The 26,524-nt window shown below is 42.7% G+C and overlaps 1 protein-coding gene across 1 annotated transcript in view; it reads left to right on the top strand.

Annotated features, from left to right (window-relative positions):
• nxph1 (neurexophilin 1) overlaps window positions 1-26,524 on the top strand; it is a 47,599-nt gene that overhangs the window by 835 nt on the left and 20,240 nt on the right. The window lies entirely within an intron of this gene.

Genomic DNA, 26,524 nt, shown 5'->3' on the forward strand with positions numbered 1-26,524 from the left:
TTCTGTGCGCATCAGTGCTGTGCGTAAAAACGCACCGACTGTATCTTCCTGCGAAAGTCAGGCTTTACTTCAGGGGGAAAATGTCAAAGAAAATACCCGATGCGTGTAAATGAACCTTTTCTGAAACTATTTCAAGTGAAATATTTGACAGGTGAAGAACGCTGGCACCTCAAACATCGATTACACACCAGCACATGCAGTGGAATCGTCTCACGGGGGCGCCATAACAAACCGAAAGTCCATGTCTGCAGTCCGGCTGCCTGGACAGCAGAGAACACACTCTCCAACGAGTTAAACTGGAAACCAGTGAAGGGACCAGTTTGAGACATTTGATTAGTTATATAAACAGGCAGTATGTAAAGAAGAACACATATGAAGGATGTCTTGGGTGTTTTTCATCTCTTGCTAATATTCAAAATAAGTCTACCTTGAAAAATATCAAGAAAATAGAAAAAAGATTCAACTTTAATTGACAACATAAACTTAATTTGCTCCATTTTTTACATCACGATATTATATTCTAATACACATTTTAAAAGGTGGTTTTAGTTTGAGAGTATTTTTTTAACAGGAGAAACGTGCAGTGACGCTTCATCTACATTATTTTCTATTGCCAATTATTTCATTTTATCTCAACAAAAAGACAGTATTACCGCACTCTAAATGTTTCCAAAAGGAACAGAAAGATGGAAAGAATAAAGGTCTGATATTATCATTCTCAGTTTACCTAAAACACCAAATAACGGACGGATCATCAGGCCTGAAAACAGAGAAGATTGAATCCTGATATTCTCCAATTACACCGTCAAGATTTTAAAATGCCCTGCTTTATTTAATATTTTACACAGATATCATAGGATGTAAGTTTATATTATTATGTTAGATTTTAACACAACAGGTGAGACATTTAAAACAAATCTGATCTCGATCATTTTACGGTTTAAAATACATTTGTATGCCAGCAAGAATGGCGCCAAAATGTCGTAAATACTCACTTTTTACACATGTATTTCAGTAACTTTCCTGTTTACTACAAATGTGTTTAAAGCATTACAGCCTTTATCCGCAGTGTGTGTGTGTGTGTGTGTGTGTGTGTGTGTGTGTGTGAGAGTGATTTCTTTTATGTAAAAACCAACACGTAAAGTCAAACACAGCTGGAGGATGTGGAGCTGTCCAAGGTGCTGAAAGTATTTCAATAGCGTAAACGTCTTTTTTTTACGACCTACGAACGTGCTTTACGGGATTATCAGGCCTTATCATTACAAATGAGTTAAACCGAAAGACACATTTTAAATTCATCTTTAAAGTCCGTTTTATTCGGTTTGACCTCTTTCTGACACCACTTGCTGTCACTCCAGATTTTGGCCACTCTTGGATAATTCTCCTTACGAATTAATTTCTGAAGCTTGATGTAATTCACAGACATCAAACATCAAATTCAATTAAATGTCTCCCTGTCGAGGAAAAGGGTGTTCATTTTTTATTTTTTTTTTACAACAAGCAGGCAGGACACTGGGAGTGAAAATCCTCCCTGCTTCTTTTATAAATCCTGTCCTCTGTGTTGTCTGAGTTGAATTGTTCTGCAGAAGAAAAAAAAAAAGTCGAAGGAAAAAAAGGCTCCCACAAAGCAGCCATCCCGCCCAGAGTAAACGGAGCTTATTGTGCAGCCCGTTAACAGGGAGCCTTATCCACGGCGGCGGGGATTAGAGCTGAACTTTGATGGTTTTATTCCGTGTTAAAGGCTCTTGTCTCCGCTTAAGCCTCTTGTCTGCGAGCCGCGCCTTGACCCCGATAACAGCAGCAGAGCGCAGGTAGGCAGCAGAGCGCTCCGTATAACACACCGAGCGGCCACACCATGCAGCACCTATGGCTCCAATATTTAATTAACACGTATCCTTTAACTCCTCGAGTGCACAACTCCACGTGGGATTATCATAATTTCACGTTAATAAAGCTTCTTCATATTGAATTCAGAGCTCTTTACAGGAGTATAAGGTGGAAGGTGTTGTGTTGTTTTATACTTCAGAGAGCTGTAGAACGAAGAAAATCTCAGTTTTAAATTACATACAATTTAAATATCATATCCTCTGTTGTATTTCACCATTTCCCTCTTTAAAAATACATTAAGATCCTCAGATATTTGTCTCTATATTAATCAGAAACGCTTTGTTGTGCCACCTTTCAGTGCAGATGCATATAGGGACTGATTTTATTTTAATGCTGGAATTTGAAACAGCTGTTTTTTATTTGGCCTTTTAAAAATAAATCAACTGATTTTCATTCACATTATAACTGGTTATTTTTTAAATAATCATCCATTGCATGTTTTAGTCCCCCTGTCCAGGTTTGGTGTTAAGATCTTTTACACAAACTACAGTCAGTTATTTTCTACTTTTGTACGTCTCCTCTTATTTGCTCTGATATTCGTTATGTTGCATGTATTATATTTTGGTGCTACGGTGACGCTTCAGCTTTTTTTTTTATTGCAGCAGCTTGGCCTCCTCCTATACTCACAGAGAGGAGCTCAGACTGCAGGAAGGATTTAAGGATTTGAGCCATGTTGACTCTGTTGGCAGCGTGTTTTTAGAAACCTGGCAGACGTGGTTTGGCTGGGCCTCGGCGCAGCATTGTGACTTCAAGTCAGACGTTGAGGTCTCTGTGGTTTCTGGCTCCCTCCCTCAACCCCTCCCTCCCCTCCCTTCCTTCCCTCCCTCCCTCCCTCCTCTCCTCTCCTCCTCTCTCTCTCCCCTGGGAGTAACAGACGCGGTGGTCCCACTGGCAGCAGTCGTAGCAGTCACATTAAGGTGTTATTATCAAACGCTGCAAATGGGTCCTGCAGAGTCAAGCAGTGTGCACGCTGGGGTGGAAAGAAAGTCCCACTGAGATCACTCCAGCACAGCTCACACAGTGTGAAACCCCCACCCCCACCCTCCCCTTCCACCTACCTTTGCTCCCGTCTAACAACACCCCCCTCTTCAGTGGAGAGGCCTCTGAATTAAAGCAGAATAATACAAATAAAACGTGTTTTCATTGAGCTGTTTGAAGCTGAAATCAGGAGCGGGCCAGTATTAATTAAATTATATAGCAAAGGAATTGCGCAAATGCCCACATGCTGTGCGACTTAACACACACACACACACACACACACACACACACACACACACACACACACACACACACACACAGATACAGGCGACTGCAGGCACTCGGACTCTGTGCATTGTGTGACAATCAAGTAGGAGCCATGCAGAGAGTGGAGTGTTATGTGTTTTTTTTTTTTTAGTGCAGATGTCGACTAAGTGAACATTTCTCTCGGCTCCTTGTTCAACCTTTGTGCTACTTAGCTTTTAAAGCAGCATGGAGGCGTCACTTTGGAGCTTTTCAAGCCTCGGCTGCTGGAAACAGGCCGGGCAAAAAAGGGCTGAGAGTTCAGACTCGGAGAACAACGCTGCAATTCCCTCGCTGCACCGCCGTCCCCCCCCCGGTCTCAGCACAGCCCAGTTACCTGCTCTGATACAGTCGGAAGGTCTCGCTCTGTGACTCGCTGCCTCTCCACAAGGGATCCACGGCTGCAGAAAATTACTTCATATGTCTCTTTGGGTTCTCAAAATTCAGAGCCAGGGTTGTTTGGAGGCCTGAGCTGGGATTGACTAAATAATCAGGAGGTTCAAATGGTGCACAGAGAGGTTTGTCTTGTTTCAGAGGTCATGAGTTCATTGGAGTGTTTGGAGTCATTCAGGTGCTTCTTCAAGTCATTACATTGATTCCAGGTATTAAATAGGCTAAGAGTCTTTGAGAGTATTCCACAAGATGTTGCAGTTCACCTTTAGCTATGTGTGGCCATTTATAATCAAGGATTAATGTAAATATAAATATCCCTCCTTTTAATGCCACAAGGATCACAGACAAAATGTCCATTTTCAAGTTCTGAGAGGATTGACCGAGAGGAAGTTTCTCTTGGAGGTAGTACTGTAATTGGTCCATGCACTTCCCCTGATGACCAGTAGGAGTCTCTATAGAGAGTTGAAAAATTACGTGGCTCCCCACCTGTTCTATGTAGCCACATTGGCGAGAGTATCATTTTAAACACAAATCTATTGTAGGAGCCATAATGTGTTTTTTTTTTGTTTTTTTTACCTTGATTATTTGTCATGTTTCACTACTTCTGTGGGTTTGATATCATTCCTGGTCGTTTGCACTTGGGCGTAGTTTGATCTGATTAGTTGTGTGGTGGGAGGCAGCCAAAGAGGTGGAGTGGGTTTGAATATTTTCTGTTCACTGTCATCGTCATCAATGTGTGCAATAAATCAACTCTTCCAGACTTTGGTTTTATTTTGAAACCAACGAGTCGCAATAACCGGCCCACTCAGTCTCTGTGTGGCGTTCTTCAACACTTCTATATATCTGTTTATATTTGAGCCAACTTCATTATAAGGCATTCTCCCTTTGACTCTTAATTTAACTTGAATCATTTGTTGAAGTGGCTCCACATCAGCTGAGATGATGAAAATCTGAAATATAAAGTCATCTCAACATTAACACTAACGTCTAGTTAAACTAATCATGAATTATACGTTTCCATGGATAACAGTTTGTACAGTGTAAGCATCACATTCAATATTGTTATCCAGTAAAATTCAGGCTCTAATATCTGGGGAAATCTTATTAAGGCCTCTAACTCATGGTTCATATTGACTCTCTTTAACTTGTGCATTCGTAGCACCAGACTCTTTGCACTTGAATCTTTAAATGTCCCGCCCTCATCAGCAACCACAAGCATCTGCATCTGTCACTTTAAGACACTTTAAATACTGGAGCGCCATCTTTTCACTCGTTAGTGCCTTATATATATTAATACATGTTGTAGTTGCCTTTGTTTTAAATGCACATTATCTTAATATTTTTGTTTACCTATATTTATATTTTCTATTTTTTATAATGTTTTATACTATTGCAGTTTGCACCGTGGTTCAGAAAGATTTTTTTTTTTCTGTAGGTCCAGTACGCAGTGGTGTAGTGTTGCATAAACAAGTGGGTATACTCTTAACTTTTCCCCAAATGTTTTTTAAAGTGTCTGTCCAGCAGAGGATAAACAGCTTCTGTTATAACCTGACATGTAAGACGACCCTTACAAATACAGTCAGTAACTAATCAGAGACAGAGAAGGGAGAGTCATCCCTTCACCATCCTGGGAAAAGAATTGCAGCATACTACTGAATGTTGTCCATCAAACAATGGTGTGAATCGGAGGAGATTTAGAAGTGGGTATACTCCGTAGTCCTGCACTACACCACTGACAGTACGCATGGCAAAAAAGACAATAAAGATGAGTTTGTAATTCAGTCAGTAAAAACTGAAGAGCCTGCAGAGCCACAACATAAAAATGTGAAAATATGAACGTACAATCATTCAATAAAGTAAATGCAGCGTGGTCTAACATTTAAGGAGCTGAAGCATGCAGGACAAATGGGTGGGATTTTTGTCTTTATGTCACTAAAAAGAAGAATTCAAACACCAGAATTTTCTATTTATTGGCAAATAATCTTTCTATTTTTTGCCTCTTTTTTTAGCCTAAGTAATCTCTTTGTATTTTTACCTGTTTGGTTATTTTCCACAAAAAAAACCTGACTTTTATAGACTGAATTGAATAAACGAGTAAATTCAGCCAATTCCTTTAGAAACTATGGAATCACGTCAGAAGTCTAATTGAAATTGAGGATTGTTGTGTTGAGCTGACCTTTGACCTCTCCTCAGACTGCTGCTCAGACAGATTGATGGTTCACAACTTTAAATTCGACACATGAAGGTGACTCGGTGTTGTTGTTGTGTGTTATATTGCGCTACGTGAACTGTGACCTCAGTGATCCTCCCGGGGAGTCTCGGGGTGTCTGATCTGAGCTCGCACTCTCTCCGGGGGTGGAGGGGGGGGGGACGCCTGATCGCTCCCACAAACACACAAAACAACACTTGACCTTGATGTGCGGCCATAAAGTCAATGATAATAGCACCTACTGTGGTGTCTGTGGTGTCTGGTTATTTTTCTTCTCTGCATGCATCATTGCAGAGACGAGCGGTCGGAGGCAGAGGGGGGCCAATGAAGGGAATCTGCCTCGGATTTGCAGCTTTGATGGTGTTAAATTAGGGAAAGAATGTGGCTGAAATATTCCCTGGGAGAAACCACAGAGTCAGACTCTGCAGCTAGAATGTTGTCTGTGTGTGTGTTTCAATGTGTGTGTGTGTGTGTGTGTGTGTGTGTGATGTTGGTCGGCATCTGTGATTAATGACCCCAGCCTCTATTCTCTCCTGCACGCACTGCTCCAGATTTTCAATCGCGACCACCGTTCAGAGGTCAGAGCTGAAGCTGATGGTTGAAGGGCGTTGCTCTCTGAGAATCTCGCCCGGCTCGCGACCCGGGTTTGATCCTAAGGAGAGCGTCACCCATCCACCCCCGCCCCCCCCCCCCCCCCCCCTCCCACCCAACCTCCCCCTCCCTGCAAGCACCCTACCTCCCCTCTCGGTATAGAGCAATCGGTTTATGGCAAAGCGTGCAGTACCTTGATAGCAGCACTTTGAAGCGGTCTGGGGAGAGAAGTGTCTCTGAAGGCAGGAAGCGATTAGATAACCTCGTCCAACCTGCTTTACATCTGCAGGTTTGAGTGTGTGTGTGTGTGTGTGTGTGTGTGTGTGTGTGTGTGTGTGTGTGTGTGTGTGTGTGTGTGTGTGTGTGTGTGTGTGTGTGTGTGTGTGCTCGAGCAGACCTCTCCAACACTCACACTGATATCTACATTCACACGACGATGATTCTACTGTCTCTTTGTTGTTGGCACTGAAACAGATTTCCACTGTCTTCTTTTAAGACCTATTCTCCTCTATTAATTAATTATAACGAGAGTATGAGCTCTACAACGGCCCCAACAATGGTCATTAGAAAAGAACCTGCAGCAAATCAGAAATTACACAAATTCAAAATGCTCCACAAAAGTCTAAAATAAATGCACTGATGGAAGCCCGCTGCAAATTAAAAAGAAATAATGCAAAAAGCAGAAAACAACGGCATTAACAGCAACTGGCTGCAAAGACATGATGCAAAGTAAAAAATCCAAACCTGCAAATCCAGTCTTCTAACAGAAGCTGTTCAGGCCTGTAGGGGCTCGCAGTGTTTCTGACTTTGCATCATTTATGCATTTCAACAGTGTTTGCTGTGAATGCAGTTGTCCATTCTTTGTGCAGCAACGTTCTTTCATCTCATTGAATTTGCATCTTTTCAGAATTTTCTGAAGGTTTCTCCTCACATGAATCGTTCGGCCTGTTGATGATTGTTTCCCCCCCCCAGTGGTCACTGTTCAAATAAATGCTAGAACTTAGTTTTAACCTTTAAAAGGAAACACGCTTATATTGTGTCTTATGTTCTCTTTTTTCCTTACATGGTCAAAAAATATTTTGTTTTTTCATTTTCTTTGTAAAGATATTTGAATGATCCAAACAGTCCAAGTGAGGTTCAATCTAATGAGTCTGCCTGCCTGTCATTTGGTCCCCTCCACTGATACATGGAGAGCACAGCTCACCGAAGTCAGATTCCTGGTGTGTGGAAGCAAACCTGGCCAAAAAAAAAAGCTCATAAAACCTGCTCCACAGTCAGGTGTTTGTCGGCCTTCATTTGTTACAACAAAACTAATAAACACCGGCTACTGACATTGGTCGATGCCACATTACACAGATGTGCAGATGTCTGCCAAAAGTTGTTTTAAAAAAGATGGAATTCAGGAAACTACGTGAGGTTTTGAGTAATACATTCATGATACATTTAGGGTGTTAGTGCTGTAAGTTGTATCGTCTCAGGCCTCAGCGTCTCGTGTTGAAAAGATCTGGATACATACAGGGGTTTGGACTGTAGCTGTATAGTGATGGATGGCCTCGCTCTCTAACCAGATGATGGGCTTGACTGACCAGTGAAACAGAGCAGGCTGTACTCCTCGCTCACAGGAGGAGGAGGAGGAGGACGTGGAGGAGGAGGAAACAGTGGAAATGGCGAGGAGGAGGAGGAGGTGTGTGTGCATCGGCAGTGATGGATCTGCCATCGGAGCTCACGTCTGCTGCACAGTCGGACGGTCACGGCGCCCGCTGATGGGAATTACCAGCCATGTCCGTTATCTCCTCCTTCAGATCTTTCCATCCTGCGAGGTTACAGTGAGCGGCCATGCGCTCGCTGTCGCCCCGCGCCACAGACATGTATGGATGACTCGTAACAAAATCAATGACTGATGAACACTCATGTGAGCCCTTCAAAGTCGGCTTTAGAGCCAGATATTGGCTGATAGTATTGGACTCTTTCTGCTGCAGGGGGATCTTTGGAGGGATTATATTCAACATCATAAAACCTGCAATACGAACAGTTCAGCCTCTCTGTGCAGACATTACGTTTGGAGTGTTTTTTGAAGTCAGGTTTTAGGTTTTTCCATCCTAGAATTGATGAAATCCCAGAACATTTTCTCTGAATGATTATTATTTTCGGAGTATAGTTGGTTGACTTTAAAAGTCCTTACAAGAAACTGGTACAAATAAATGACCTCTGCTGTTTTTTATACGGTGTTCCCATGTTGTCCTATCAAACAAATGCTTCCTAAGAAAATAATCAAATCAAGCCTCTTAAGGCCCTGACACACCAAGCAGACGGCAAAGAAGTAGTGGCGACGAAGGCCGTCTGTGGCACGTCGCCCCTTTGTCTTGGCCAAAAAGTTGCACAAAGACTGCAGTCGACGGCCAACCACCACGTGCAATCTGTGCTATGCGTGAGAGGAAGTAACTCTCCATGCCTTTTGTAATTGTAGCTATCCATCTGGTTAGCTAACTAGTTGTCAGCTAACAGGACAACCAACAACTAGTTGTTTCAAAGGTCGATCCCTCATGTCCACATCGCAGCCCAGTAGCCTCATTACAGCAGTATGTTACTGTGCCAGCGGGCTGAGGTCAGCTCTCTAGAAGCGCGTACGACCTTACATTACTAGTTCACACAGCAGCCCTCAGTTTCAAAAACAAGCAAGTTAGCCCGTCTCTGTACGGTTTGATACAACAGCCGAGGCTAAGATGAAAGAGGATGGTGACGGATGAAGCTAAGTAGAGAAAAAGAGAGATAGTGACCGAGCATGAAGCAGAGTGAACATCCCTGCAGATGTTATTCAGAACCGATTGAGACGTATAACGTTAGGCTGTATCGTTATCAGTCATCATGTTTAGCAGCTTTACTGGGTGCGAAAAGTAACGGAAGTTATGCCTCGGTTTGAATACAAATAAATAAATAAATAAATCCGTCTTACACCAAAAAGTTGTCTCTTCTAGGGGTGCCTGATAGCCTAGCAGTTATGTTGCACTATAGTCCTCATCACAAGTCCAACAGTTGAACACACATGCATATACTGTCGGATCTCCTTTGCCATTGAAGTCCCGCTCCTTTATGATTCTGATTGGTCAGTAGAGGAGAAGTGACATTGACGAGCCTGCCGCTGTTCTCAACTGAGAGTGCTTTGAGCTCAGAAACACAAGATAAAAAAAAACAGCTGACGGTGAGGGTGTTTTGAAAACGCTGAACATTGCATTGGTTTTGTATTGATAATGGTCGCTGCCAGCCCAAAAAGCTCCGTCTGTGGACGCAGGCCCTAAAACTTATCATTTGATTTGTGGAGGTTGTTCGGAGAGCTGCAGAGTCCAGGAGATAAACGCTCCACAGCAGACCACTAAACAATAAACATTCTTTCAAATACTGCAAACTGAAAGTATTTCACACCGTCATTTCCTACAGTCCCACATCTCTCCATTTACTCAGACAAGGTCCCTGAAATTGCCTCATGTGGGACTGCTCTCGTTTTAAACAGATTCCTTTTGCATTGTGGTTACTCTGAAGTGTGCAGTTATCCGAGTTCTATATCTGTTCTCCTTCCCAAATCTTTATATCAGAGAGCTGTGCAATTCCTGACGATAAATCTTCAAAGCAGCGACTTTCTGTAAAACACCTGCACTTTATAGTGCAAAGCTAGAAAGAGAGAGAGAGAGAGAGAGAGAGAGAGAGAGAGAGAGAGAGAGAGAGAGAGAGAGAGAGATGTGTGTGATGTGGAACAGAACAGGAGGAGGAGAAGGGAGAGAGGTGAGCATGAGTGACTCTTACACTCAGCCGGCTTCACAGAGTACAGTACAACAATTTGTCGTCTACACCCACATGTCTGTCAGGCCGGGCCGTTTGTGCTGCTGCTGTCAGTCTCAGCAAACAAGCCGGCGTGTAACACAGCCGAGGAGACGAAGACGCAAAATCGTCTGCACGGATGTTTGTATTTTTTTCTGTGCGTGGTATTTTTTCTTGAGAAGGAGGAACAAATGATAAAGTCAGTTAGGTTTAACAGCAGACTGACAACCTCTGTGTTGTGTTTCTGTCGTCCTCGCTGCTCGGAGACGGAAAGGAAAAGGTAGAAGAGCGTCTGGGACACAAATAAAACGTTCATAACTGACAATCTGAGCAGGGAAGCTGGGGATTAATGCAGACAATTGTGAGTTTTAATACAAATCACACAGCAGGGATTTGGCTTGATTTACTGTGATAAACATGTAAGTCTGGTTTAAGACGGATAAACATCGCAGGAAGGAAGAAAAAGTTGACGTGCACATCAGCTTTAACCCTTCCTCTCGAGAATAACATCGAGACAGACTTGAATAAAGTAGGGGAGCTAGGGGCTAAACTCAGGAGCGTCTTAGTGGGAGGGAGGGGGGGGCGCTGACTTACCAGGGCCCCAATAAGGGCGGGGCTCTAGTTTTTGTCAATTTAAAAAAATGTCAAATCCTTTTAGATGCCAGAAATGAGTCCAAATAGATGCAAATAATACACTGTTTAATTTATTATTAGTGTTTAATTTAATGGATGTCACCCATCTGTTCCTGCAGGGGGCTCTGGAGGCTCATCAGCAGCAGCCGCCGTGCTGGAAATCCTGTCTCAGCCTAACTTTCAATCAACCTAACGACAGGTTGAGAGCTGGAGCTGAGGCGGGTTTTAAGACTGTTGACGATCCGTTACATCGCACTCACTTGTCAATCATGTCAGCTACACGGCTAACTATGGAAAACACGTATCGTTCATGAAATCAAAACGGAGCTGTTTTAAAGAAATCGCCCCCCCGTACAGTGTGTGCCAGTGATGACAATGACTAATCAGACCTAATTCATTTTTTGTATTAGGCTGTAAACATGTTTATTTATGCTGTAAAAACTGCTTTTTTTGGCAGTCGTGTTAATGTGACTCCAGTTGTTCATGGAGCCAGCCTCTAGTGGACACTCGACGAACTGCAGGAATTTGCACTTCCGCATTGGCTTCATTCTTCAAGACCGGAGGTTGCCTCTTGGGTGTAACACAAAGTTACGAGTTTAAAGGTGTCACAATACCAGAACTTTAAACTTTGATACACCAAAAGTATATTTTATACTAGTTTAGTTTAGTGTAACGGAGGTGTTGTCATAGCAATATCAATGGGTTGACTGAGGCTGTGGAGGAGGAGTCTTAATGTGAAATCTTTAAATAAGACAGCAGCGATGCGATTGGCTAACACTGAGAGAGTGGAACAGCGTTATAGGATAGATGTGCTGTGTTGGGCGGTAATAATTAAACTACATTCTGCAGTGGCTCGGTGGTAGCGTCACTATTCACTGAGTCAAATTGATTTTCAGTGGCGGTAGCGTCCAAACAAGCAACGTTTTCCCACATCCAAGTTGAAGCGCTGCAATGTAGTCTGACATAGTCTGAAAATCAAACATCTGAGGATGAGTAGAAGACGCCACAAGACACACAGACGCTCGATCACCACCAGTCTGCGCAACAAAAATAATGCCAGTCAGGCCTGTTAACTGTTCATTTAGAAATGTGTTTTTTTTTTTTAAGCACAGATGGCCAAGTGGATAGTTTTCGAAGCTGGAAGTCCGGATTCAAGTACGACCTGTGGCTTTTTTCCCGTGTGTCATTCCCCAGATTCTGACTGTTCACTGTCCTACGTCTCTTAAATAAAGGCACAAAATGGCTCCCCCGTGCACCCAAAAGAACTTGAGTTACGAGGTTACATCGCAGCATTATTCTCCTGATGGTCTCAAGTGGTTTCCAGGAGTGTTAAGTACCACGGGCGTGCAGAAAGTGAAGAGGTTAAAGAGTCAAAACGAGTCATTTTGCGCCTCATAAATATTGAAAACGTGAGTGATAAATTGCCATCATAGATTATAACTAAGTTGCCATGTGTCCGTCAGCTGCACACTGCTGGGTTAAATGGTCTGCTGTAGGTTTGTTTTAATACATTTCTGTTATGAGTTTAGTTTTTCAGAATTCACTCGGGCTTCAGGCGCCATGAAAAAAATGTGAAGTGTTTGATGATAACAAAATTAATTTCCCTACCAGTGCACTTAAATGTAGCTTATCCCTTTTTCTCTAATCAATACATTACACTGTGTCCTTGCTCTATCTGCAGCAGTGATGGAATAGACCAATCACAGCCCTTATCAGCTCCCCAATGCAGCGAATGACAACTCCTCATCACTTGCAGCGGCCCCGGAGACTGAGCTTGTATTGATTTCCAGAATTACTATTTCATTTTTTTGGCCTGCGGACGGTTTCCAGTGGCGGGCGAGGGCCGGGGACACCGCCGGGAGGAGTGTGTGCGTGCGTGCGACAGCTGTCAATCAACAGGATGAGAGACATCCTTTTAGAAAGGCTTTGCCACGGCGAAAATACAAGGAGAACGAGGAGGAGGAGGAGGGAGGCGGCCTCCTATTCCTCCTCTTATCTCTCTTTCTCATTTACGGCTCCTCTCTGTCTCCTTGTCTGCTTATCGCGCTCTCTCTGACTTTCTATTCTCCACACTCGCGCTCCTCAGACTCACATGAATAACTGTTCTTATCGCGCTGACCCCGGGACTTCAAACGCTGCCTTCCCTTCCTGGGAATCAGATGTTCTACCTCCTTATTGTTTGCCATTTTCTAGATTTATTTCCCTCTTATCATTCCAATACCATCAATTCATGTTTTCCAACCTCGGGCAGAGAAAATGGATTCCATGCAGTGTGTGTTGTTCAAATATACAGTGTAAACATACTCACATACATCCCTCTGTTTGCTCTCAGCTCTCTGTTAAATTTCAGACGTGCTCTATAGAGCAAGTGATTAACACCTGAAATAATGGATCTCTCTCTGTCTACTACAATGCCATGGCCATAAAACTCCAGGAAATCTGAGTATAGACAGAGGTGAAATGTGAGAATAGGTTAATGTCTGAATGTGACATTTCTGTTTTACTGGATGTAAAATTATATCAGTTAAAGGCAGGGTTGGTCTTTTTCTACAGATACACTTTTTTTAAATTTTGGTTGAAATTGTCTTTAGGTCCTGACAGACATTAATAATTCATGTTCTCTGAAAAAGGAACAAAGAGAATCCGTCATCTGTAGCAGTTGTAAGCCTGTAAAAACCTGCGACTAGCGTGATGAGGACTGTAGCCTCTGTGCATGAGACACATGCTCTACTTCCGAGACGGAGGCGCTGCTTGTCAACGGGCAAGGAAGGCAACTGCTTGGGGCCCCGGACCAGTAGGGGGCCCCTGAGGACTCGCAAACCTAAACCAAAGCGGTGGTGATTAGAAAACCTTCCTAAGAGAACACCATCTGACAGCACTTAGTTAGAGCTGATCTCAGAATTCCCTTAGTATTAATTTCCTCGAGGGTTGCCATGTCTGTTGTTTGTATCCCGCACATCAGGTAGCTGTATAAGGCCTGAGCTCTCGGGTGTGCCCTCTAGAGGTATCCTCCAGGAACACGCGTTACTCATAGTCAAAGTAGATCCACAGTTATGCAGCCTGATGTGTGTGCTCGGTTAGACAGCATATATCTCTGGTCTTGTGTGTAAAATGGTGCACATGATATACTTTAGTAGTACTGTTTGCTGTGGCTCAGTTGGTAGAGTCGGTTACCTCTGAACTGGAAAGTCGGGGGTTGGATCCCCAGCTCCTGCAGTAACATGTCCGATGTGTCCTTGGGGTAGACACTTAACCCCAAGTTGCTCCCGCTGCTTCGTCAGTGGCGTATGAATAGGATAGTCTCAAACTATAGCAGCCTCTGCCATCAGTGTGTGAATGTGACCTTCGGTGTAAAAGCGCTTTGAGTAGTCAGAAGACTAGAAAAGAAATATACAAGCTGAAGTCCATTTAGCCAGCTCATTTAGTGGCTGAAGTCAGAAACTCCTGCCATGCAACTACACCTCCAGAAAAACAAATTGAAGTGTCCAAAAAGGTATATGTAATGTAAGGAATTTCAAAAGCTAAACTCCTCCTCAGCTTATGTAAAACAACAACAAAGAGCAATGCTGTCAGGGCGCTGGTGGCGCAGTGGTTGGTGCACGTGCCCCATGTGTGGAGGAAGTTGTCCTCCAAGCGTCCGCCTGGGTTCGGGTCCCGCCTGTGGCTGCTTTCCCGCATGTCATTCCCCTCTCTCTCTCTTCTTGGTTTCCGACTCTATCCACTGTCCTGTCTCTCCAATAAAAGGCACAAAAAGCCCAAAAATACATCTTAAAAAGAAAAAGAGCAAAGCTGTGGACATCTGTGCCCACACTATAAGAAGTGGACGAGTCTTTTCTTTCTTCACTCTCATGCAAGTTGTTGCCTCGAGTTGTTTCCATCTCTTGACATGCACTGATGCCCTGCCTCTTCTGCAGCGCTGTGAAACTTTGCGTTCAGTGGTTATACCATGATTCAGAAACAGTGAACATTTGGAGTGTGGACTCTTTACATTTTATTTAATGAAGCAGTTCTTCTTTCAGGGGAGTTCATCAACAGTCGCTTCCAAACCGAACTAACTCAGCTAATTAAAATATCTGTCTCAGAAGTCTCTTTCTCTTAGATTAAACTGTAATTTAAAGGAAGCATCCTGGGAAATTAAATGGAAATAACAGCCAAGTTAAGTGACTGTTTTATTTCCAAAATTGAAGGCGTAACTTTGCAATTGAAAATTTGTGAAAAAAAGAAAAAAAAAAAGAAAAAAGAAAATTAACATTTTTGTCAGTGGGGTCTGGTGGCTTTGAAGAAAAACATCTTCCCCTCGAAACAAAAAGGTCTCTCTCTGTAGGGACTCTTTCTGCAGTGTTGTCACACACTTCAGAATAACAACGTGAGCCTGTCAGTGACAAAAGCAAGATTTTTTATCACCCATGTTGATTGCACCCAAGCATTTGATGAAGAAATCTACAGCAGAAATTGCTAAATTATTTTGTACGTTTTAGCCATTTTTATCAAAAGGAAGTAAAGGTTTAAAATTTTAAACTGGGGGGCGTGCCCATGTACGCAGACTGTAGCCCTCCATGCAGGCGGCCCGGGGGGCTTGAATCAAACCTGTAGCTCCTTCCCCGCTTGTCATTCCCCACCTTCACTCTCCCCTATTTCTGACTCTATCCGCTGTCCTGTCTCTAAATAAAAGGCATAAAAAGCCGAGATATAAACCTTTAGAAAATTTGAAACAGGAACTTGACCACAAACAAGGACGATATTTCATTTTGATTTATGTTTGTGATCGTTTGTGGCTGCAAAGTCTTTGAACGATCTGCTTCTTTAAAAGTCTGATTTCAGTTCAAGGTTAACAAAGTTGTCAGAGGTGAATCAGAGGATGTTAGACGTTGTAATCAGGCCTCTGATTTTAACACATCTTACAGAGTTTGGACCTTTCTCTCTGTCATTCAGAGCGGCTCTCTGCCCCCCCCCAACCACCTCTCGTCTCTCATCCTGTGTGTGCTCGAACATTTATCAAATCAATTACTGCTGATGGGAGTTCCTCCTAACAGGTAGTGAGGTGTCTCGGCACTAATTCATCCTGTCGCTTTGATGGATTCGCTCCTCACTCGCTGAGCGTCGGGGCCCGCAGCTCAGGGAGAGCGTGGCCGATCTGTCAGACCTCACAAGCCATTACTTAAAACATTAGCTGCTCCGGACGCGGAGAGAAAGCTCCACTGTGATGATGGAGGAGAGACTTCTGTGCGAGCTGGACACAGACCTCAGATGTTTCACTGAGCTGATAAAATCAGAATATGCATGAAGCAGGAGGAGCCCTCGGGTTCCCTACAGACAGTTTAAACATTTTCTAAATGAAATGGAGCTGCATTAAGCTTCTGATCTGGCAGCTGTTAGAGGAACCTCCCTCAGGATCTCATATCATACTGTATCCAAGCATCAGTTTAAAAGCTCTTCTGGTTACCTTCTCCTTTGTCAGTTTGACGTTATTTCATTCTCTTGTGATGTTACATCGTGTGATTGCTCTTTCCTTACAACTCTAATTTAATGTAAACATTTAAATAACACATTGTGCGCACAAGATTTCTTATTTTTTGGGACTTCAGGGGCTCCGTAGTAATCCTGTTTCTATATGTGACTTAAAAACGAAGTGGAGAAAACGGTTTAATCCTGTTTTTGTATTTTTTATCCTTTACACTGGTGGGGAGAAAATTGTGTTTTCAGGGGTTTATTTTTTATCCTCATTTATCCAATTCACTAATTTACCCCGATGGAAAGCATTTGTGATTTCTTTTGGATTAAAATACTCTAGCTGTCGTTCAGGCAAAAGTTAAGTTTGCCATAATTGTATTTGTTTTTACAGACTAAATTAGTTGGGAAAATTCAAAAACATTTTATTCATCTGTTAAAAAGTTGCTTCAAAGCATCCATCCATCATCTATAACAGTTTTCCCGTTCGGGGTCACAGGGGGCTGAAGCTGATCCCAGCTGGCATTGGGCGAGAGGCGGGGTTACACACTGGACTGTTCACCAGCCAATCACAGAGCTGATATATACAGAGGCTACTGTCTGACTGGGATTCCAACTAGAAACCTCCTCACCGTGCAGCTTTCCTTAAAAGCATGAATAAAGAAAATCTTTTTCTAACAAAAATTTAAAAAAAAGAGGAAGGTTCAGGCAAGCTTTTTTCTCCACCTTTTCTTTAGTCATAAACTGAAGACAGACACCCATTGAAGATCAGACTCAACATAAGCATCACCACATCTTTTTTTTTCTCTCCACTTGCCTCTTCTGTATTCGACAGTGCAGCCGTATTTACACTTTAAATTATGTATTTAAAGCACACTGATAAAACTGGCCGCACCAGCTGCTGTAGTGAATAATTCAAATATCTCAAAAAATCTAGAAGAGCATCAGGCCACAAACACACTTTCATTTTTTATGCAGTTCTTGGTTGAAGACGATATGCTGGACTGCTCCTGATGTCTAAATGAACATACGGCCCCATTCTACCAGTGTGTGTGGATAAGTGAATCCCAACTTAATAAGACTTTGCATTTGAAGAAACAGATTCAACCTGATGTGTGATGATGCCGACAGACTCACTTCCAGAGCAGTAACAGTCAAGTCGGAGTGTAATGAGTTTACATGAGTTACTGCTCCCAGACAGTAATAAGTAGGAAAATTACTTTTTGAGTAATGAGCCTCACATCGGGCCAGAGCTGAATTCAGTATTGCTGCTGCAAAATATCTCCGGTAGTTCTCCAATAAAACTCCCGTTTATATCTTTGACTCAGCTAAAATTCAAAAACTCTCCGGCTCTCAGTCTCAACTTAACGGCTCGGGCACATAGGAAAAAGATGAAGCGGAGTTAATTGGATGTGTTTGCTGGTGCAGATTTCTAAGAGTCAGCATAAATGCAAAGTTCAGTCTGCAGGAGGAGAGGTCGGGACGGGGGGATACTGTACCGAGAGTTTGTGTCCACTCCACATACTGAGCTCACAGTGTCATGCTGCAATGATTGACAGACCGGAAAAGCATCTTTAACAAGTTGCCGGCGCGTCAGAGGAGAGCTGGATCCTCGTCCACATGTTTGACGCCTGAGCATGATATCTTACAAGGCCGACTTCCTGCCGTTACAGACGTTAAAAGCAGCTGTCAATCATAAATCATGTCCTATCATTGTAAGACATTAGTGTTTACTAATTTATTCATTTCCCCAGAGGGACATTTACGTGTTCGTCTGAACGTTTTACACAAGGAAGTATTTTTAATCATTACCCCGAGGATGCTGTCTAATGAATCATGCATTAAACTCGTCAGCTGCTTCTCTGTTTCTCTGTTTATTTAGCTTGTTAAGACCAACAGCGAGCAGGTCGAACACACACACACACTCTTACACCAGCTGAGCTACAGCACTGGTTCATAGTGAGGAATGCAGGGATGGAATTGGCTCTCTAATCCCCTCCTCTTTTTAAAAAGTTGGACTAAATCCTCAATGGCTGTGAGCAGCTTTCAGTCAGCAGGAGATAGCCGCGTACAGCTAATACTGCAGCTGCTCAAAAGACTGTGAAATACTGTGGAAAATCTCTGCAGCATCACATCAGACGGTTCAGAGCCAGATTCAAATATAGGAGGGCCTTTCTGACTGTGTGTGTGTGTGTGTGTGTGTGTGTGTGTGTGTGTGTGTGTGTGTGTGTGTGTGTGTGTGTGTGTGTGTGTGTGTGTGTGTGTGTGTGTGTGTGTGTGTGTGGTAGAGCAGTATGAGTCACGGATCAGGAAGACGCAGCTTAAAAATCACAGATGTTGCCAAATGAAGACAGCTGTTTCTGACTGGATTACTCGTGTGTCTTACTTGAAAATTACCGACTTATTGATCAAGAGCTAAGCTTTAGATCAGAGCAACCGGCGTTTAATGTGCGTAAAATGTGAGGTTTAATTTTTTACGGTTGACAGTAAATTTATTGAATTGAAGATTCTGATGCAAAAAAATGAGACAAACGGCTGTAATTGAGGAAATCAGGAACATTCAAAGCACCTTCATTTTCCTCAGATGCAGTAGGAACTCTGGCTTTTATTTCTAGCCCAAATGTTTGCTATATTTTTCTGTTTTCAAAAGCATTTTTTTTTACGTTTCTATTACAATTTCTTGTCAATTTAACCTCCTACCGCAGAGCTGGCTAAACACTGAAGCTTCAGTGTCCACCACATGGCAATCTGCATGCACATTGACTCTAGAGAGGAGGGACAGGGAGAGACAGCTCACTCCAATGATTTTAAATTGGACTGCAGTACCCATTTTGAACACTAGGTGTCAGAGTTACATATTGCTCCTTTTAACATTTACTTTTGCTGATGTCTAACAGTATCTAACAGGTAATGAAAAAGGTTGTTCAACCTTGATTTAAGGTCCGATGTCTCTCGAGATTTTCACTATCCAATTTAATTTCAAATGCTGGTCAGATTCCTAACATGCATAAAAATGCAACCTGAAACACCACACCGTATATTTGGGCTTCCCAGCCTCACCATGATGTCATGGGAAAACGGCTGCCGTGGGAATGTGGAATATGAAATGGCATTTGTAGCCCTCGGAGTATGGAGCATGTGCTGTAAAAAGGCTTGGAAGAAAAAGGTGTCCTAGTTGCATTGGTTCATCTATTCAGGTGGTTCTGTGACACAGGTAAAACAACGCTTTCAGATATTTGAACGTTGTACAAGAGAAAAAAAGAGAAAAAGTCGCCCAAGAGATCTGAGCCTCGCTTCAGAGCATTAATGTGCAAAAAGGATCCGCTGCAGAGAACACAGTGGAGAATCTCCCCATTATTCAAACCACATTCTTGCAGAGGAAAATACATTTCTTACTAGAAAATCTCAGCTCTGACCCCCCAACGAGCAGTTGTGCGGAGTGATAACAGAGCGTGGCGGATGCCATTTAAGGTTAAATCTAGCATTTTAAATCCACTTTCATTTGTAAGCTCGCAGCTTTTCCTGCCCTGCCATGAGTGTGAGTCATTTCCAGCTAATCTACATTCCACGTCCTCACGAGTTGTGTGTCAGAAACTGTGTAAGCTTAGAATATGTCAACCGGAGCGGAGAGAGAGAGACATACTTCAGATGTGTTAGTGTTTGAAATGCATGAGCCAGCTGGGCCGTTGAATAGTCTGAGGGGGTCTGCGAATGTGGAGTTGTTAAAGCACCTCCTCTTTCTCCTCTTTGGAAATAAAGGATGGACAGATGGGTGTGAAGGTAGTGAGTCTCGTTCTCGATATTATCAGACTTTGGTATGATGCCAGTCTCCACAGAGCTTGCAGAAGTCATCCAGATGGAGCTAATCGTTGGGCAGGTTCTTGTTCAGCCTGTTGGTGAGGATTGTCTTCCTCCATAAGTTAAACCACTGATGCCAGTTTTAAACTTGACGGTTTTTAGAGGGGCCAAAGGGCATGTCTCCACTAGCGCTAACAACGCTAACAATTTCCCATTTTCTCAACAAAACTAATGCATCACTGTCCTCATCAATGTCACTTCTCCCTCCGCAACCAATTCAAATCTAGAAGGGGCGGGACCTATGATCACCTTGTCAACAGCAGTGGCGAAGAGAAACTTTCCTCAGGGACTATTTCCAGGTCTAGAGCTGCTGCTAATGATACGATACTATTTCACTAATAATGGGGCAGGATTCCTCTACAATGCTCTGATTCCTTTTTGGTGGAGGCATTTAATACACAACCCTGAGATGCAGAAGTGCTGCTAGCCAACTTTTGTAACCTCACAACTGTAAGCGTAGGGGGAGAAGCGCTCTGAGAGTGAGTGGACAACGTTAGTGGACACAGACCCTAAAAGTTAAATAGCACTTAATCTCTATTAACTGTTTTGTGGTGATGTTTAAATCCTCTGTTTACAGCTAAGGTATAGTTTGGCATGAAGCTGCTCCAGTGGTAATATTTGAACATAGCACATGTACATTTCATATCTTAAAAAATGTTGTTTCTGTAAATAAGACGACAATGACTTTTGGGTTTTGCACAGGAACTGAATATCGGTCTTCTGATTGATAGCTCTGTATTTGTTTGACACGTCCATCATCCCATCCCAAGCACACTTCTGCACACCTTATGCGACATTTAACAGCACGGTAAAGGGTAGCGTACAGAATCCTTTTCTGAAGAGTTGGACGCTGACCAAGCTGCCTTACGAGTAAGAACAGACTGCATACACTAAACCCTCTCCTCTCCAGCCTGTACAATTAAACCCTGCCTGTCTGAGGATGTCAGCCGCCGCTGTCCTCTGTGATTAATGGTACATAGCATCGGGCTGAAAGGCGCACTGTGAGGACAATCTCCATTTTAAATGGACATTATTCCTACAAAAGCCTGTTGTGCAGCTGGACAAAAGGCGAGGTCCTGACACAGTCAAAGTCAAAGTGCGCCTTTTGTTCAAATATCAGGGCTTGTTTTTTTGAGCAGGAGACGGACAAAGTTCACAATCACGGACGGTTTTACAATTGTTTCTTTATTCTGATCCTTCGCGTGTGTGCAGGTCGAGCAATGGTGACCTACAAAGTGAAATATATGAGTTTACAGAGGAGGCACTGCTCTGCTGCATGTCTAATGTAGGGATAGCAACAGGGGTGTCACACAAATCTAAGTTAACCACACACACTCACACACACACACACACACACACACACACTGTGTAGTTTCACATCTTGTACAGTCACGATAGATGGCATATGTTTATAGTCTGTTTCAAATTAATTCCTTGGCATTTCTTTTTTATAGTTGGACTAAAATCTGAAGGGAGAATTCACTAAAAATGTAGTGCTGCCTCTGATGCCTCCATGAATTGCGCCCCCTATCTGCTCTGTTGCAAGGCCGAATTCACAAAGCAAATAGTGCTAATGATATATAAGCACAAACATACCTGCTCTGTGCACTACACTCACTAGTTTTGCGTCAGATTGCGGAGTTAATCTGTCAACATCTCCTCTCTCCTCTGTGCAGTGCTGTCAACACGTAGGCCTAGATGATGAGCGGAATGAGGGGAAACCTTTTCCAGTTCATCGTGAAGTCCAGGCTTTACACATGTGCTATTACACAGCTCGTCCAGATAAAATTGGCATTGCCATACACGTCCTGTGTAACGAACAAGACATGTAGATGATGTGTGCGTTAAGTGCCGGGGTCGAGCCTCCGGAAGACCAGTGCTGAATTAACCCCTAATTCTAATTATAAGAGTAATGTCTGAATAATAGCTACAGCGTTATTTATAGATCATTGTGGGGTTATTAGGATGGAATATTTGTCCTGATCACTGGTAAGTTTTTGAGTGTCAGCCTTTATGTATGGCGCAGTTACCAACAACTCTCATCAGATCTCATTTTCACGCTAACTGTGCATGGCTGTTAGCACTGGTGTGTATTCTTTTTTGGCAATGAGAATCATTTGCACAATTATGTACTTATCCCAAATGTCTGCATAATGGCTCTTTAAAACACACACAATCTGCATGCACTAGTTGTGCAGCAGTGCAGTTAGGGGAGAATTTAACCCTTTACATGAGCTAGTGAATTCAACAATTTGTACAGGTTTAGCGGGGCGCAAAAGCTGTGAAATCCCTTTCTGAATCAGGCCTTTGCTGTTTTAAAGTTTAGGCATGACAACTACTTGGTTTAGTTCATGTATCACACATGATGGGGGTTTACGTAATAACTTTTAATACATTTACTCCAGATCAAATTGGGAAACCAAGCTGGAAGATTAATGGATTCAGAATACTGAACGCATGAGGAGGCAATAAAAGATTCATTTGAGGTAATCCTGGTCAGATCAGTCTAAACCTAAAGTAACAGTAGCTATTCTTTGTTCTTGCCAACCAAGGATTCTGTCTTCTGAAGCCTCTCAGTACACTTTTTATCGACATCATCATCCAGAGTAAAGAGCTTTGTAAAAATCAGAAGGATACATTCATGTACTCCAGAAGAATCAGTCAGCCATCATAGATGATGGGTTGTTATGGGGAATAACACGAGTTGCCTCTGACTTTGGATCATACTAATGATTTTGACGACAGCGGTGCTTATTAAATTCCAGTTTTCGCCATCTTTTGGGTCATTCTTGTGCTTTTTGTTGTTATATTTGCAGCCTGTCTACAATGATGTGACCAGAAAGTAACTCCAGACAAACCGAGCATGTGCTCAAAGTCAGTCTCAAAAAGAATGGGTGAATATTAAGCGGGTCTGTGTGAGCCATCCCTCGACAGAGTGCTTTGATGCAATGACATCCCGTGGCTACTCAGTCAGTTCAGATCCGCTGAAGTGCGCGCAGATCTGATATGGAATTAAAGGGCCAATTAGTCCTCAGGTGAGGGATAAGAGCTCATGTTCCTCTGCTGCTGAGCTTTGATTAGGCGGAGAAAGAAAGACAGACCTGGCATGAAATCCAGAGCGCGGCGTTCACTTAGTGGACTCCACCCTCTGGCTTCAGACGCGACACAAGCCTTTGATTTTCCCATTAGCAGCCGGAATAGAGGAGCCACTGACTAAACCAACCTGGCTTATGATGTTCAAAATTGAGCAGAGGAGATAGCGTTAGCCCCTCCCCTCTCCCCCTCACACGGGGGGCTTCAGTCGGCCCTGATAAGGGCTAATCTCAGCTAGCTGCTGTTCGTTTACATCTGAGCCTCCCCAGAATCCACAATAATGCAGCGTGGCAGGCCTCATATCCCCTCGCGCCGGTCTTCTCAGAGGCTGGAGCTGCTCTGAGATGCAGGTGAGCACTCGTTAACTTCATTGGAATGAAAATGAACTGCCACCACAGGAGTGTGTCGAGGCACTGAAGCCGGGAAACATGCTTTGAATAGGAAGCAGCTGGTGTGAATTTAATTGGAAAAGAATGATAAGGCTGGATAAAAGCCATTGATAGGACATCACTTTGATTCTATTTTTTTTTTAAAAGCTGAGGGAATACTTTCAATTATTACTTCTGAGACTCTTCTGAGTGTTCATTATCAAATATTTAACTAAATAACTTAAATACTAGTATTCATACATGTCCTGTCCAGTAGTTATAATTCTATGCACATGACAACTGCAGAGAACAATGTGATGCTGTTTGTCCTTAAAATATAAAAATATTAACGAGAACTCAAATTCTCTAATAAGCAGACAAGTGACATCACAACTACAACTGTCACCAAAACGTGAATTGAAAATGGACGACCATTGCAGCGTTCCAAAAGTTGGACAAGATTGACATCAACTAAATTTAGAGTCTGTTTTGGACTGAGCTAGCTGCAGCCACGCGTCAAGTTGGACAAAATAGAACGACCCGGACAGGAAGTTAGAAAAGGAAACGCACAGAGGGTCAGGTCAATTTCAAAATAAAAGACAATATACGGACTCCTGATCATACTTTCCAACACTTTAGTCTGCCGTTCCTACAAAATCTACCGTCACATAGCTAAAATCATGGTTAATTTTTAAATGATTGGTATGCATAAAGGAATGTTTTGATTCAAGCAAAAAGCAATACCTTATTTAAAAAGTTGCTTCAGAGCCTGATCAACTATCTCACCGTGTCCTAACCGCACGCGAGCGTTAGATAAAGCGCAGCATCGGACGCTATCGGTCCACACGGCATCTGTTAAATATTTACCTCTTTGTTTTGTGAATTTCAGTTTCCCCTCAGAAACAGTATGAAATGGGGGGGCTTTGTATCGGCGAGTAATGGACTCAAATCACAACACTCAAAGGCTCGTCAATAAACGGAGAATAACATATTTCACTGGTGTTGACACAAGTCATAGCATCACCGATGTGGATATTATTAATTCACTGCGACCTCTTCCAATGGGAGGCATGACAGAAAGAGTTAGAGATCATGGATTAAGCTAACAGACACTTTCCTCTGTGTACCTGACGTGTTGGATTCTCCATTTTGTGTAAATAAAGAAGGGACTCAAACTCTTCTGACTGTCGAGAGACTCACAATAAATCAGAATGCATTACACACTGTTCAGTCAAGTTATCAGGCTCTTTGCTTTTATATCTTGGAAAGCCATTTATCCTTATCTGCCTTATGCAAAAATCATCATTACGTGATGGCTAGAGTTTTAATATTTTCTAAAATCTAACTGTGGCTAATCCGCTCAGGCCTGCAGTCACTGCGGACGCTGATAGCAGTCAGACACACTGCATCACAAATTATTCCATTCTGCTCCCCAAGGCCACATTTAAGTTTTAATTGTCTCAGCCTTGTGCACACGTCGACTCAAACTTGGTCTGCTTCGCCGTTTAAGGTTGACTCTACTTATTCCTCCCTAACAAGAGGACATGAAGCTGAATGCATTCATTAGTTGGATGGAAACAGTTCAAACAGCTCTTCATATTTGTTCATCCTGTATTTGTCTTTGCTGGTTTGAGGTGAAATGCGACCATGTCTCATAACCTTACGACGCTCTCCAAACTGTGACCATTCGGTTTGAATGTTTTGCATTCTGCTGCTTCCTTTTTATGCCTTTTGTTGACGTGTTAAAAAGTGGCATCCCATTTCCCCCGTGCAGTTTTCACTGGGTGTCGGGCTACACTTTAAACAGAGGGGGACTCTGAAGATACTGGAGGGACAGAATAATCAGCATGGGACCTTGAACAACTTCCTACATAAGAGAGCGACTGTAGATTTGTGTGATTTTTCAGAACGTCTGAGGCTTCTTTGGAGAAGCTCTTCGGTTTAGAACCACAGACCTGATCCTTGAATAGTGAGTTTTGTCGTGTTGCTAAATACAGCTCTGTCTTTCATTGCAGGTGTCCAAAAGACTCTTTAGGCAGAACTCATTTAAATGGAGCAATAAAGACAAGGATGTGTCAGCATGTATTCACAACTATTGGGCCCTGTACTGTAACTCGACCCCCTTACTGCAACCATTCATGAGGTCATTTATTAAGGGCACATTGTGGTACATTTGTGGAATTTCTCTTCAAATTAAGAAATCAAATGTATGCAGAACAAAAACAATAACAGTCAATACAGTAGCTTTCACCAGTCTGCTTCTCCAGCTGTAATGTTAGCTCTTTAAGAATTGGGGTATTCTTTAAATCTTTTTTCAGGTTAATATATATGTATGGGGGGGGAGTTAATTTGTAACAAATGTTTCATGTCATGTACGTCTTTGTAACCTGCTACTGGATGCTTTGAATTTCCCTCAGGTATCTATCTATCTTTCTTGAAATGAAAGATCTTAAAGTGTTGGCCATTTTCTGCCAGCGGAATTGAAAAAATAATTCAGTTGTGCATCTCTCTCCAGGATTTCAGTATTCCTCCAACTGGTGATTTGCTACTTAAATAAAGAATACCAGTTTATCCCGGGTTCATGTCACTGACGTCTGACATGCTGGTTCAGTGAAAATGTCAGTCAGTGGAGACAGGTTGACAGATGCTCCACAACTTAAACAGAACGCAGGTAGTTGTGTGTCCATCAGGGACAGCCTGGTACTGATCCTGACAGGTCATCAAACTTGCTGCTGGTCAGCATCAAGTAGCTGGAAACGTCATCCAGACAAAGTTCATGGAGAAGGAGGGGGAATTCACCCAGCTGTGTGCACCTCCTGGCGATGTTATAAACCAAGACATAATCTCCATAAAATGTTTACCTGGTGTTTTTTTTTTTATTGAACTGAAGCCTTTTTATTGTTACATTCTGCTACAGCGTCATAAAAAAGTTCCTCCTTCATTACGTCTA

This window comes from Labrus bergylta, chromosome 19 (assembly GCF_963930695.1).
Source record: "Labrus bergylta chromosome 19, fLabBer1.1, whole genome shotgun sequence".
NCBI lineage: Eukaryota > Metazoa > Chordata > Actinopteri > Labriformes > Labridae > Labrus > Labrus bergylta.